Below are 14,530 nucleotides of genomic sequence, written 5' to 3' on the forward strand. Positions count from 1 at the left end.
TGGCCCATACACTTGTTAAATGGAACAACTTTGAGCTTCGCCATACCTACAAATCCGCAGACACACCAAATTTGTGAGAACACTGAGATCCGAGCGCACCTTCAAATCCGTGTGTACCCTTATGTCTATGTACAAATTTACACCCGTGGACGCACCTACTTGAAAAATAGATTATCCCCAAACCATTTCACAAAATGACAAAATATGCGTACACACCCAAATCTGCACACTGTCAGCAAATCAAATTAGTATGCACCTCAAATGCACCGACGATACCAAATCTGTGTACCAAATTATTGAGAAACATTCTAAGGAACAGGTTATATAAGTCAATTGTAATATGAGAAATCTGATTTGCAGATGACAGCTGGGTTCAGAGCGTGAGTGGACTGCGAAGTAGTTTATGAAAACTTTCAGCGTCAGTGAAGCAGCTGGAAAAACGGACCGAACATTTTGCAGTTGGAATCTAATGTGACATTCCATACAGATGGGATCAAGAGCCATTGCACTTTGGCCGGACCTACCTGGGTAGACTTATACAATAATTGTTAGGGAATTGAGGAATGAGGGAGAGCAGAGGGATCTGAGAATACAGTTCCATAATTCCTATTTAAGCTCATAGGATAGACCGACAACACGAAATTCGTGTGCACCCCTAAACCATCCCCGATTGAAGTGCACCAGAACACTTAGAAACACTTAAAAAAACATGAAATATGTGCAAATTTATTTGGCATACCTATCCTTAAATCTTTGTGCTTCTCCAAATTATGGTGCTACCCACGTTGGCGGACAAATCCCTAACTCTTTGTGCATCCCCTAATCAATGTGCACGAAACACAAGTTCCTTCCCCAAGTCTGTGCGCAGCAACACATCCGTAAGCAACCCCCACATGAGTTGCAAACAAAAATCCAAAGACAGTTCAATTCGTGTGCTCCCCCAAATCCACATGCAACTACAAATTCGTTCTCCCCAAACTCTCTGACACATTCCAATGCAGATTGGATTATCCCTGAGCAAGGGTCATTTCAGAGAGCGCACAAGGTTACTGCCATAAGGCAACGGCCTCGAAATTCGTCATACCTCCAAATCTGTAGATACACCAGTGTACAAGTGACAGAACCGTGATATTCGTCACAACCCCAAATACACCGCAAATGCGCATGCACACAAAAATGCTGTGCTATCGTAAATCCACCGAGATACCCGAATCTGTGCTCATCTACTAATCCGTGTACACCCCATATTCCAGAGCACACCCCTAAATCTGACGCATGCCCAAGTCCAGGCGCAGTGCCAAAACTGTGTGCACTACATATTTGACTATTTTGCCTTAACTCTGTGTAATCTTCAATTCAATGGGCATCACAAACCCGCTGGCACCCGTACGTGCACCGTACAGTATCACAGGGCAAGGATCATTTCGAACAGTTCACAAAATGCCTGCCTCCAGCATAAAATTACAAGAATAATGCTGAAAGTTCAAGGTGCATTGATTCTGACATTATCTATGAATGAAACAACCTTCAGATATTTAATAATTCCGAATCACTAAATCTGTTCGCATCCTCAGATTAGTGTGTGAGGACATATTTTTGAAATCTGTAAACATCCACATACTGGCCTGCATGCTCCTAGATCAATAAGCGTTACAAATAAGTGCGCACCTCTATATTGTCGTACACATCACTAAATCTGTTCGCATCCCCAGACTGGTGTGTGAGGGCATATTTGCCGACACCGCCCTAAATCTGCGTAATCCCAAAAATCAGTGCTCACTCCATACACGCTGACTCCCCAACATGCATAATAGATTGTCTCAGAGCAGAAATCATTTCAAATCGATCAGAAAATGACTGTTTCGACATTAAAATCAGCACGCATCACGAAATGCATCTGCAACTCCAGATCGTTTGACACGCACAAATCTGGATGTAACCTGTGCAGCTCCATATTAGACAACAGACGCCTAAATCTGCGCACATTCCCAAATCCGTATTCAACCATAAATCTGTGCGCATGACCAAATAAGATCTCACCCTAAATCCATATGCACCCCAGTCCTGACGACAAACCGACATGCACGCTGGATTATCTGAAATCACGAGTCAGGTCAAACAGTTCACAAAACAGCTGCACGTTCAAAACTCTAGAACAAAGTTCCAAGTTCTGTTATTAACGTATCCATAAGTGAAACAACCTTGTGATTCGTCACGCCCCCAATCTACCGCCACTCAAATCCGTGTGTACCCAAACTCGCCGCGCACTTGTTAAAATCTCTGAGAACCCCCAAATCCGAGTCCGCCCCTACATGTACAAATATTTATCCTAGATCAAAAATCATTTCAAACATTTCACAAGAGAGCTTAATTCACATTGAAAGCAGCAAGAACAAAACTCAACGTTAAAGTCCAATGTGTATCCGAGTATCTGTAAAAGAAACAATTTGAATTTTGGCATTATACCCAATTCCTGCGACATCCAAAAATCCACGTGCACTCCCAAATCCGTATGCACACCCAAATGGGTGCGCACTCCGAACTCGTCAACACCTCCCACTTTCAGATTAGGTCATCAGAGAGGAGAAATAATTTCAAATAGTTCACAAAGTAACAACCTCCAACTTAAAAGTCACAGCAAGAGCAGAGTAGAAAACTGAAAGTGTATTTATTAATAAAGAACCTATCAATGAAACAACCGCGAGATTTGTGAGGACCCTAAATCCAAAGACACCCCCAAATCCGGGAGCATCTAAGATCGTGTACACCACCAAACCTGCTGACACCCACGTATACACATTTGATTTTCCCAAAGGAAGAGTCACTTTAGAGTGACAGCATTCACATTAAAGAAATCGCGAGAACATAGTGCAGCTACTATTGAAGACACTATAAATGAAATGACTTTGAGATTTACCACAACCCTAAATCGACCGACACCAACAAATTCATGTGCACCTATATGCGCCGACACACACTTAAACCTAATCTCATCCCCAATCGTCGGTCACCCGTGTGCACCCCAAATCCATACTGACGTCCTGTGCACCCATATTGGTTGATACATTCCTAAGCTTGTGCAACCTCCCAATCAGAAAGCACCATCGAATATGTATGTGGTTCCAAATCCAGCCATCACTGTGCACACGTCCTCGCCGAAACTCTCCTAAAGAGACCAAATCTGTATGTACCCCCAAATCCGCTGTTTTCAGTTAATCTTTTCGCATCGCAAATCATTTGCCACCCATATTTGCCGAAGCAGCCCTAAATCTGCGCAAACCCAAAATCGGTGCGCACCCCAATCCCGCTGACACCCGAGATGCATAATGGATTATCCCAGACAGGCAACATTTCAATCAATTCAGAAAATGACAGTCTCGAGGTTAGAAAGCCATATGTGCGCCAAAATCCTTTTGCAGATTGGCGACACACCCAAATCTGCATGTCAATCCAAATCCGTGTGTAGCCCCATATTCAAGACTACACCCCGAACTGGACACTGATCACTAAAATCCGTCCTCACCCCCAAATCTGCGCACATCCTCAAATACGAGAGCACCCAGACGGATAATCATATTAGATGACCCAGACGGATAATCATTGCAAACACAAAACGGCTGTCTTAACAGTAAAAACCACCACGTATCCCAGAGTCCCTACGTAAGTCAACAAATCGATATGCGGTCACAAAAACGTGGAGACTCACATATTCGCTAACTACCGTAAATTTGCTATCCCTAAAAAGGTGCGCACCCTTATATCGGAGCACTCCCCTAAATCAGTTTGCAACGCTCCTAAATCCATGCACAACCCCAGATCCATATGAACCACAAGACCGTGTAGAACCCGTATTCGACGAGAAAAAATAAAATTGCGCAATCGCCAATTCAGTGCGAACCCGAAACCCACGGACTCCGACACTTGTACATCAGATTTTCCCTGAGTAACAATCAATAAAAGCAATTGAGAAAATGGCAGCCTCGACGTTAATAATCCGCAAGCAAATTTTGATCCGTCAAACTCATGATTGAAAAGGCAACACAAATCAGCGAACATCGCCAAATCCATGTGCTTCGTCAAATTGGTGCGCATCACCAAATCCACGCACAGCCCAAACACGCTGAAACCCCCACATTCATTTGTGGGGCTCGTTGTACACAGATTTTGTCATGTTGTGTATGTCTGAAATTATTATTTTGAGATCATTTAATTAGCGTGTGTGTGTCCACGGTTTTGAAGTTGTGGGGATGTATTTGCATTTGGAGATGCACATGGATTTCTCACGTATTTGGGGTGTCTGCAGTTTGGAGGTGTGCCGAATCTCAAAGTTGTCTCATTTATATCACGTGAATAATGAATGTAATTTGAAATTTGACATGAAGTATGTTAAATGATACTTCCTCTGGGATAATCTAAAGTACAAGTGGGTTTCTCCGCGGGTATGATATTCGCATGAATTTTAGGGTGCATGCACCTAGTGGTGGTGCACATATTTCAGGTGTATATGGATTTGGGATTGTGTACATGTAAACACGGATATGGGGTGAGATAAAGATTTGGGCTTGTTGGCGGATCAGAAGTTGCACGTGGAATTTGGGCTGTGTGCGCGTCTTCATGTTAAGGCATCCATTTTCTGAATTCTTGAAAGGATTCTAAACTGCAAGTCAGGATGTTAGGGGTTTTGGGGTGCGCACTGAATTGGGCCGCGCAGATATAGGGCAGTGTCTGAGAATAAGTGGTGCACACTGCTGTGGTGTGAACTTGGATTTGAGAATGCGCACGGATTTAAAGTTCAATCTTCAAATATGGGGGTGAGCACTGATTTCGGGTGTTCGTAGATTTAGGGGTTGGCGGCGAATATGCACAAGGATTTGGGGATACGCGCAAATTTTGGGGTTTGTGGTCAATTACGGGGGCGTAATTAGATGTTGTGATGTTCGTATATTCCGGGAGTTATTTGTCGACCGATCGACAGTTGCGATCGTATTTTGGGGTGCGTGCGAACTTTAAATGTCGAAACAGCCGTTTTCTGAAATGTTGGACATGAATTCTGCCTTGGAATAATCTATCATATATGTGGTGTGTCGGCTCGGCGTGTTTCGAGTGCGCACTGATTTGGTGACGTGCACAGGTTTTCTGGATTCATGGCGGGCAGTTTTGTTTTAGCAATGCAAAGCATCTGCTAAAGTAAGCTCCGATAATCCGGAGCACTGGGCAACCTTACAGACTATTGGTCTAATTCTTTATCAATATGTAACATACTTTAAATTCGCATTTAAAGGTATTGCGCTGTGCTTTTAGAAATTGCTGCAAGTTTGAACGGAATGCGAGAAGAGAACCGCCAGTGACATCTCAGGAAGAACTTAGACATCACTCGAAATTTAGTCTCAGATATGGCCGTGCACACGTATTTGGGGATACACATAGATTTGGGTGTGTTGGCGGATCAGGATTTGCACCCGAATGTGTTGAGTGCGGATTGTTAACGTCGAGGCTGCTAATTTCTCAACTGTTTCGAATGTATCTTGCTCGGAAAAATCTCATAGGCATGTGGGGGTGTCAGCGGGTTTAGGGTGCACGCTGCATTGGGTATTGAGCAGAAATTAGGCGTGTCAGCGAAAACGCGTTGTACAGGGTCTCGGGGTGCACACGGATGCACAAGGATTTTGGGGTTTGTTCTTGAATATGAGGATACGCTCGTATTTGGGGATAGCATATTTGGGGGTTTGTCGGCGAATATGGAGTCGCCACGTTTCTGTGGGTGTATCTGGGAGATCATAAGGATTTGAGTTGATCTGTGTGTGCCGGCGGATTTGGTGATGTGCTCACGACCTTTGGGATGCGTGGGGCTTTTAGTCACATGGCAGCCAGTTTGTGTTTGAAATGATTCTTCGTCTGGGTCATCGAATGTGCGTCCTTACTTGGGGAAGTGCGCAGATTTTGGGATTCGCACGCATTTTCGAGATACGTGCATACTGCTGCTGAGTATGAGGGTGCACATGAATTTGACCATCGTTGACCATGATGATAATGTTGTTGTCCCTGGAGCCTTAACACTGACCAGTGTGATAATGTAACAGCGTGTCCCGGTCATTCACAGGAATGCATTCGTAAGACTTCCTCGCCTGTCCATGGAATTCAACTGGAGATTTACTTAACTCCTTGAGTCGGCAGAATGCGATTAGCTGGATCGAAGGCACCAGTATATGCAGTCGTGTATGCTGTACATTACTGCCCCATATAACTGAATACCTAACAACACGGAGGTCGGGTGGTGCGCGAGATTAGTCCAAATGCTGGAGAAACTTCTCAGGCCAGGCAGCATCTATGGAATGTAACACAGTCGACGTTTCGGGCCGAAGCCCTTCAGCAGGACTGGAGGGAAAAAAAGCAGAGGAGTAGATTTGAAAGATGGTGTGAGGGGAAAGAGAAACCCCAGACGACAGGTGAAACTTGGAGGTGGATGGATGACCCAAAGTGCTAGGAAGTTGATTGCTGACAGAGACAGAAGGCTATGGTGGAAAGAAAGAAAAATGGGGTAATGGGAGCAGGACCATAGGGAGGCTATGGCGGGCAAGGAGATATTGAGTTAGAGTGACAAAGGGGTGAAAAATGGTGAAGGAGAGGTTTGACAAAGCAATGTTCATGCCATCAGGTTGGAAGCTAACCAAACGGATTATAAGCTGTTGTTCCTCGCACCTAAGTGTGGCCTCATCGTGACAGTGGATGAACTCATGAATGGACATATCGCAATGGAAATGGGAAGTGGAATTAAAATGGGTGACCACTTGGAGATACCGTCTGTTCGGCGGATGGAGTGTAGATGTACAAACCCCCAATCGGGTTGCATCCCTTTATCGGAGAAGAAACCCTTCAGTCTGTGCAACTTCCAATTGAGTTCGCATCTCAAACTCATGTGCACCCCAAATACGCACAGATCGTTCAAAAAGAGCACATCGAAAAACCACGTGTGCATCAAACCCGCTGGGAACCTCAAATGCGTTTTACATAATCCCAGAAAATAATCATTTCGAGTCGTGCACATGATGGATTCGTAAATTATTGTGGTTTGCAAATTTGTAGGTAACGTCCTAAATCTATTATGGAAGTATCTGTAAATGATGCAAAATTTAGACAGGTCACAACTCCAAATCCGCAGACACCAAAACTCTGTGAGATCTCAGAATTCCGAAAACATCCCTATAAATCTGCGCAATCCCCAAATCAATGCGCACCGAAAACACGCTGTCACCTCCAAATGCATAATGGATTATTTCAGAGCAGGAATCATTTCAACCAGTTCAGAAAATGTCAGACCCGACATTAAATAAATCCTCACAAATGCCCCAAAAATGTTTACAGATTGACAGACACACTGAAATTTGCTTCTCACCACAAACCCCTGTGTACTCCCATACTCAAAGGTACACACCTAAATATGCACAGATCACGGAAACCCGTGTGAACCCCCAAATCTTCGCCGATCTCTAAATAAGAGCTGACCCCAAAATTCATGTACACCTCAAACCACACATTGGATGATCCAGGCACAGGATGGTTTCAAACACGAGATGGCTGCCTTGACAGCAAAAACCCCAGGCATCTCAAAATCCATGAGGAGACCGCCACATCCGCAGACATATCAAGATCACGCCAAATCCGCCTGAACACCCAGATACACCCACAAAAACGTGGATATGGGATGCTCACGCACTTGGGGATAACATGTTTGGGGTGTGTGCATGGGTGTACTGATTAATATAGTTTTGTAAAATGTAAATTGAAGAAAACATGAAGATAATCACAAATGATGATTCAGTGCCAGATTTATGGACGAAGTTTGTAAAAGTGTATGAACCTTACGTTCTCACACTGTAGAAAAGACAGACAGGTACAGGATGAATTATTTAACCAGACTGCCCATTACTTGACAGCCTGAAATTTTTCTTCACAACTTTCGTCTGACCTCAGGCAGCTTTTACATCAGCAACATCACACACACAATTCTCAGCAGATATGTTCCTTTTTTCACTGTGTGTTGCCTTGGACCTCCCATTTCTGTACATTTTCTTCAGTTTGTGCAACAGTAACATCGTCATTTGACCGTTGTCACCCGACCTTGTTCTCTCTTTCCTATCTGTGTGTGTGTGTGTGTGTGTGTGTGTGTGTGTGTGTGTGTGTGTGTGTGTGTGTGTGTGTGTGTGTGTGTGTGTGTCTGTGTGTTTCTGAGAAGAGACAATTTAAATGTTTTTCCAAATATTCTGTTCCGGCTGGAACATTGCCCGCCATTGTTCCGCACGCCGCCTGTTCTGCCGCTGACAAGGGGCGCCATGGCAGTTATGAATCCCGCCATCAGCGTCCGGATTTACTAATTTCATCCAACGTGACGCGAAGGCAGCTGTAAAAAAAAAATGACTTTGAGGAGGTTGAAAACCGGGCTTTAGTTTTCCTCTGTCATTTCAGATTTCGGAATTGGTATAGGCATAATTTTATCTTCATTCTACAGTGTAAAATTCTCTTCTGTCTCTGGAAGACATGCGCTCTCTCTTGGCAATTTCACTAAATGCGACAATGAACTGGAAATATTGCAGGATCCCCTCAAACTGCTGAATTAGTTTCTGCTCTGTATTTTCTGTTCTTGCTTTTCTCTGCCTCTGTTCCAGCGAACTTGATGACGATTGCAAGCCTGTATCGGGGAAAGTGCGGTCTCTCCAAATGTGTCACTCGCTACCTGGTGGGAATGGCCCTGGCCGATATCCTAGTCGTTATTTCCGATCCGCTGCTGAGGTGGACTGCTTGGTATTATTTTCCCCAATCATTCCTGATCATCAGTCCCGTGGGTAAACTCCATTTCGGGTTGATTTTTGCGAGAACTGCGACTTCTGTCTGGCTGACTGTCGCTTTCACCGTCGATCGATTTGTGGCTATTTGCTGTGAGAAGCTGGAAACAAAATATTGCACCGAGAGAACGGCCACTGTGGTCATCGGGACAGTGAGTGTGCTGGCCTGTTTGTAGAATGTCCCCTGGGTCTTTGCATCAGAGCATAAGGTAATAATTGACGGTGTTCCCTGGTATTGTGTTCTTACACCGAGCTACAAAATCCCTCTCTCATGGGCTGCATTTGCGATATTTCACCGCATTTGTACACCTTATGTCCCATTCTTTTTGATTTAGTTGTTCAACATTTTGAGTGTCAGACGAATTCTAGTGGCCAGTCGAGCCCGCAGGGGGCTCCGGGGACAAAAGAGTGCAGAGAATGAGAAGGACCGGGAGATGGAGAACCGATGAAAATCCATCGTTTTGCTCTTCAGCATTACCGGTATTTTCATATTGTTGTGGGTAACACAAGTGATATTTTATATCTTTCAAATGATTTCAAAGAGTTTTGCTTATTCTGTTACTGATCCCCGTTACATCACAGAAACGACATCCTGAATGCTGCAGATTCTCAGCTCCTGTTCTAATACGTGCATTTACGTCCTGACCCAAAGCAAATTCCGGGAGGAACTAAAGAATGCGGTGAGATTCCCGTTGAATCCTGTGTTGAAGCTCATGAAACGTCAGAAATGAATGACATAAAGATTTACAATTCGGCTGTCTTCTTGCTCCCTATTCTGCAATTAGGTGAGCTAATTATCAGGTGTGTTTCTATTTTTCTTCATAATTCTTCATGCCTCGTCCATGTAAGCACAATAGTGCGGAGAGAATGTCTCCGGTGGTAGTGTTTTGTTCCGTGCGTCAGATATGGTCTCACAGATAACCACATTACCATCAAAAGCAACTAGCTGTAGCTTCCCTGAATTATTGTCAGACTTATTGTTAGTAGAATGACAATATTGTCAGTAGAATGAAATGAAATGGGAGCCAGAGCAGAGTAATCTGTGCCCGTTCCCCTCTGTGATAATACACTGTGGATACCGTTGATGACTGCCTACAAGGGAGGAACGTGGGTCGCAGAGACCGGATTTCTGGCACTGAATCTAGTGCTGCCGCTTAGGCACGAAGAGTGTTGTAGGGGACTACAGGGTTGAGAGGAAATTAAAACGTCCGGGGAGCAGATTGGAGATTCTGCAGGCGCGATAGAGACTCCCGGATGGTCTGTTGCGTCTCAGGTGCCCGGATCAGAGCTGTCTCAGATCGGGTCCATGGAGTTCTGAAGTGGAAGCGTCGGCAGCCGGATGTCTTCGTACCTATCAGTACGAATGACATCGATTTAAAAGATAAAGAGGTACTGATTTTAGATTAAAGAGGAGAGATTTTAGGTTGCTGGATGAATTTGGGTTGCTCGAGACATTGATCGTCTGGATATTCAGAGGCTTGCTTTTGTTTTTTTTTCTCCCCAGGGCTGGAGGTTGCCAGAAGAGGACAAAGTTTTAACGTCCCGTGGAGTAGGTACAGAGGAGATGTCAGAGTTAAGTTGTTTTTTTCTATTCAGAGTGTGTGAGTGCGTGGAATGGGCTGCCGACAACGGTGGTGGAGGCGGATATAATAGGGTCTTTTAAGAGACTTTTGGATTGGTACATAGAGCTTAGGAATAATAGATGGCTATGTTTAAGCCTAGCAATTTCTAAGGTAGGAGCATGTTCGGCAGCACTTTGTGTGTCGACGGGTCTGGATTGTGCTGTAGGTCTATGTTTCTATGTTTTATATATGTGTTTGTATGAAAGCGGTAAAACAGGACATCCATGGTAATCATCTTTGGAGTCCTTCCTGTGCCACACGGCAGAGAGCATAAGAATAGGATAATTTGGCAGATGAATGTGTGGCTGAGTTACTGCTGCAGGAGACAGGGTTTCAGATTTATAGGTCAGTGACATCTCTTCTTGGGAGGATACAGCCGCAGAATAGAGGGATGGAGAGGAGAAGAATTTCGTTTTAGCCAGAACTTGGTGAAATTGTGAAATACATTGTCATAATCAACAATGGAGGCCAGCTAATTGAGTATATTTAAGTCTGACTTTGATAGATTGTAGGACGTGAAGGGAAACTGGGGAAGACATGAGACTGCGGCTGAGAGGGAACATGAATTAGCCATGATGAAAAGGCGAAACAGACACGCTGGGTCAATTGGCTTAGTTCTGCTCCTGTATCTTATGGTCTTATCTGCAGAATATTCTAAACCCTGATCTAGTGGCTATGGTGGTAATCGTAACGGTCTATGGGGAAGAGTTAAAGTGGAGACAGCTAAATATTTAACTGATGGGGAACTGATGTCAGTGGGGTCCAGGAATACACAAGGAGCGTTGATCAGGTTTGATTATCCAGGGCAGCGTTCAGGGTTCGAGTGGTATCCTCTGCTGTGATCTACTGCAAGATTTGGGAGAACCGTGCAGGGACTCAGTGTCAGGGTACAGGGAATCACAAGCTGCCGGTCGCCTCCACGTCCCTCACTGCATTAATGGGCAGGATGAGCAATGAATCTCCCAAAACCGCAAAAACCCTCCCTGCACATTGAATGATCACACTGCCGAATTTCCATCACTTCCTCGGGGAAGACATAACAACTGCAGAAATGTCAGCCAACTCCATAACGGGCACCAGCATCTCCAGCACAGAAGGCATCTGCCAAACGCGATGATCAGAAAGGCGGCATCCACCATGAATGATTTTCTACTTTTGAAACTACAGTCAAGGAGGAGTAAACGGAGCCTGGAGACCCACATTCCAAGTTTCGGGCTCAGTTTATTTCCCTCCAACATCAATCTTCTGAGTGACAACGAACCCATATACACTACCTCACTATTTATCATCTTTGTAAGAACTAAATATTTAATTGAAATACTTATTTTATATTCAGACCTAACTATGTATTTTACTAACTTGCTGTCGTAAAACAACAGATTGTCCAACACTTGCCGGTGATATTAAACCTGGTTCTGATTCTGATCTTCCCACCGTCATCCACACTTCACTCCCTCCCTTGAACCACTCCGACCGATCTCTACGAACCACACCAACCCGCATAATCACCTTCATAATCCCCACCACACCCCCTACCCAACGTCAGCCACACGCACACCCCCCACCACCAGCGATCACCACCACCGTCAGCTCCAAGGCCTCCTTCCACCGGAAACCACACGCCGTCTCTTCCCTGGACCCCCGCAGATCGGTCTTTTCAAACGCCTGTGACCCCAATCACCACCATAGTCACCTCCAAACTCCCACCTCTCCGACTTTACTGAACAAGTTTCCGAGCTTTCACCCTTACTTGACCCTTTCTCTCCGTGAACACTCATTTACCTCATTTAATTTTAGGAAGAGTGGTGAAGAGGACTGCGGTGTTGAAAGGAGATTAAAACACCAGAGCAGCAGAGTCGAGATTCCGTGGGTGCTTAGAAACACCCGGATGGTGTGTTCCCTCCCAGATGCAAAGGTCAAGTTTACTCAGGTAGGGTCTAGGGCACTGACGTGGAAGTGTAGGCAGTCAGATATCTTAATATATGTCAACACCTATAATCAAAGTAAGGAGGTCTGAAGAGAGACTGTATGATGCTAAGTGAAAAAAGGCAGAACAGGACATCAACGATTGTTACCTCTGGAAACCTTCCTGAACCGTACGGAGAATGAGAAGAGAATAACTTGGCATGTAAATACGTGGCTGAGGAACTTCTGCAGGGCGCACGGATTCAGATTACTGGTCAGTGGGACCACTTCTTGGGAGAACACAGCCTCAAAATAGAAGGAAGGAGACGAAAAGGAATTTATTCTGCCAGAGTATGATGAAACTGTGGAATTTATTCTGCCAGAGTATGATGAAACTGCGGAATTTATTCTGACGGAGTATGATGAAACTGTGGAATTTATTCTGCCAGAGTATGATGAAACTGTGGAATTTATTCTGCCAGAGTATGATGAAACTGCGGAATTTATTCTGCCAGAGTATGATGAAACTGCGGAATTTATTCTGACGGAGTATGATGAAACTGTGGAATTTATTCTGCCAGAGTATGATGAAACTGCGGAATTTATTCTGCCAGAGTATGATGAAACTGTGGAATTTATTCTGCCAGAGTGTGATGAAACTGTGGAATTTATTCTGCCAGAGTATGATGAAACTGCGGAATTTATTCTGCCAGAGTATGATGAAACTGTTGAATTTATTGCCGAAGTCAGCTGTGCAGACGAGGAGCTTTGCTCAGGTTTGAATACCCATCGTCACAGAGAATGGCGGGGCTGCTTGGAGGGTTCGAGTGGCATCCTCCGCTGAGACCTACTGTGAGCTCTGGGAGAACAGGCCGGGCCGAGATTTCGGTGTACTGAGGGTCACAGTCTATGTCTGACTTCCGCGCTCCTCACTGTGCTAACGGGCGGTGAAACTCCCAAATCCGCAACTCCGCCCTGAACCTTCAATGATCACCCGGCCGAACTTCCATCACTTCCAGTAAAATAATAAAAACAGTTGCAGAAATTCAGCCGAGTGCATCACGGGAAACATCATCTCCGGCATCGAAGGTATCTTCGAAAATTGATTATTAGAAACGGGACATCTATCATTAAGGATATTCAATCCTGAACATTCCCTCTTCTCATTGCCACCGTCAATGAGGAAGTGACAGATTCTGAAGACCCACATCCCCAGTTTCAGGGACAGTTTCTTTCTCTCCAGCACCAGATTTCTAACTGGAGAATGAACCCCTCTGCACTACCTCACTATTTACCCTCTGTTTAAGAACTACATATTTACCTTAAAACACTTATTTTAGGAAAACATTTCAGGAATTATTTTACTGAACTGCTGCCGGAAAAAAATAAATTCCAGACATAGGACTGCAATATTAAGCCTAGTTCTGATTCTGATCTCCGCACATTCAGACGCATGCCACTCTCCGCAATACCCACCTACAACTCCCCTCCACTACCCATCGTCAACCCCACGCCACTCTCCCCCTGACCCTTGGCTGATCGGTCTCTCCGAACGCCATCACCGCCATACCCACCTCCATCCATCCTACCGACAACCTCACGCCACTTCCTCCCTAGACGCTCGCCAACCGTCTCTCAAAAGCCCCCCATACCCCCCAATCACTCCATAGTCACCTCTATCACCCCCTCATCACATAACCTTTACTAATCACATTTCCGAGCATTCACCCTTACATTGGACCCAACCCTTTTCTCTTCCCGAGCAGTCATATATCTCCGCCTCCCGCCCTCACTCTCAGCCTTCTTCTCCTTGTCCCGCAGTGAATGCTCTCTCTCCACAGTTAACATTAATGACCCTGAGTCCCACACACCCACCGGCCCCGTCCTCCGTCCCTGGTGTTACTGTCTCCCAGTAAGACGGGTTTGGTGATTGACCCCGTGGTGATTTGAATGCGTGGGACTGGAGGGGGAGGAGTGTGAGAAAGCCTTCTGCCCCGGAATGGGGGAGACCCTGTCTGTCAACCGACTAATATTCAGCTAAACTCTGCCCACCTCAGCCATAGCTTCAGACCAGAATACTTCCACGGTAGGTGACATCATCATAGCAGGAGTTTGTTTAGCCCATCGGGCCCTTGAGAGAAATCCCACTGGTGACATTCTCTG

The sequence above is a fragment of the Hemitrygon akajei genome, unplaced genomic scaffold, assembly GCF_048418815.1.
Source record: "Hemitrygon akajei unplaced genomic scaffold, sHemAka1.3 Scf000068, whole genome shotgun sequence".
NCBI classification, from domain to species: Eukaryota; Metazoa; Chordata; class Chondrichthyes; order Myliobatiformes; family Dasyatidae; genus Hemitrygon; species Hemitrygon akajei.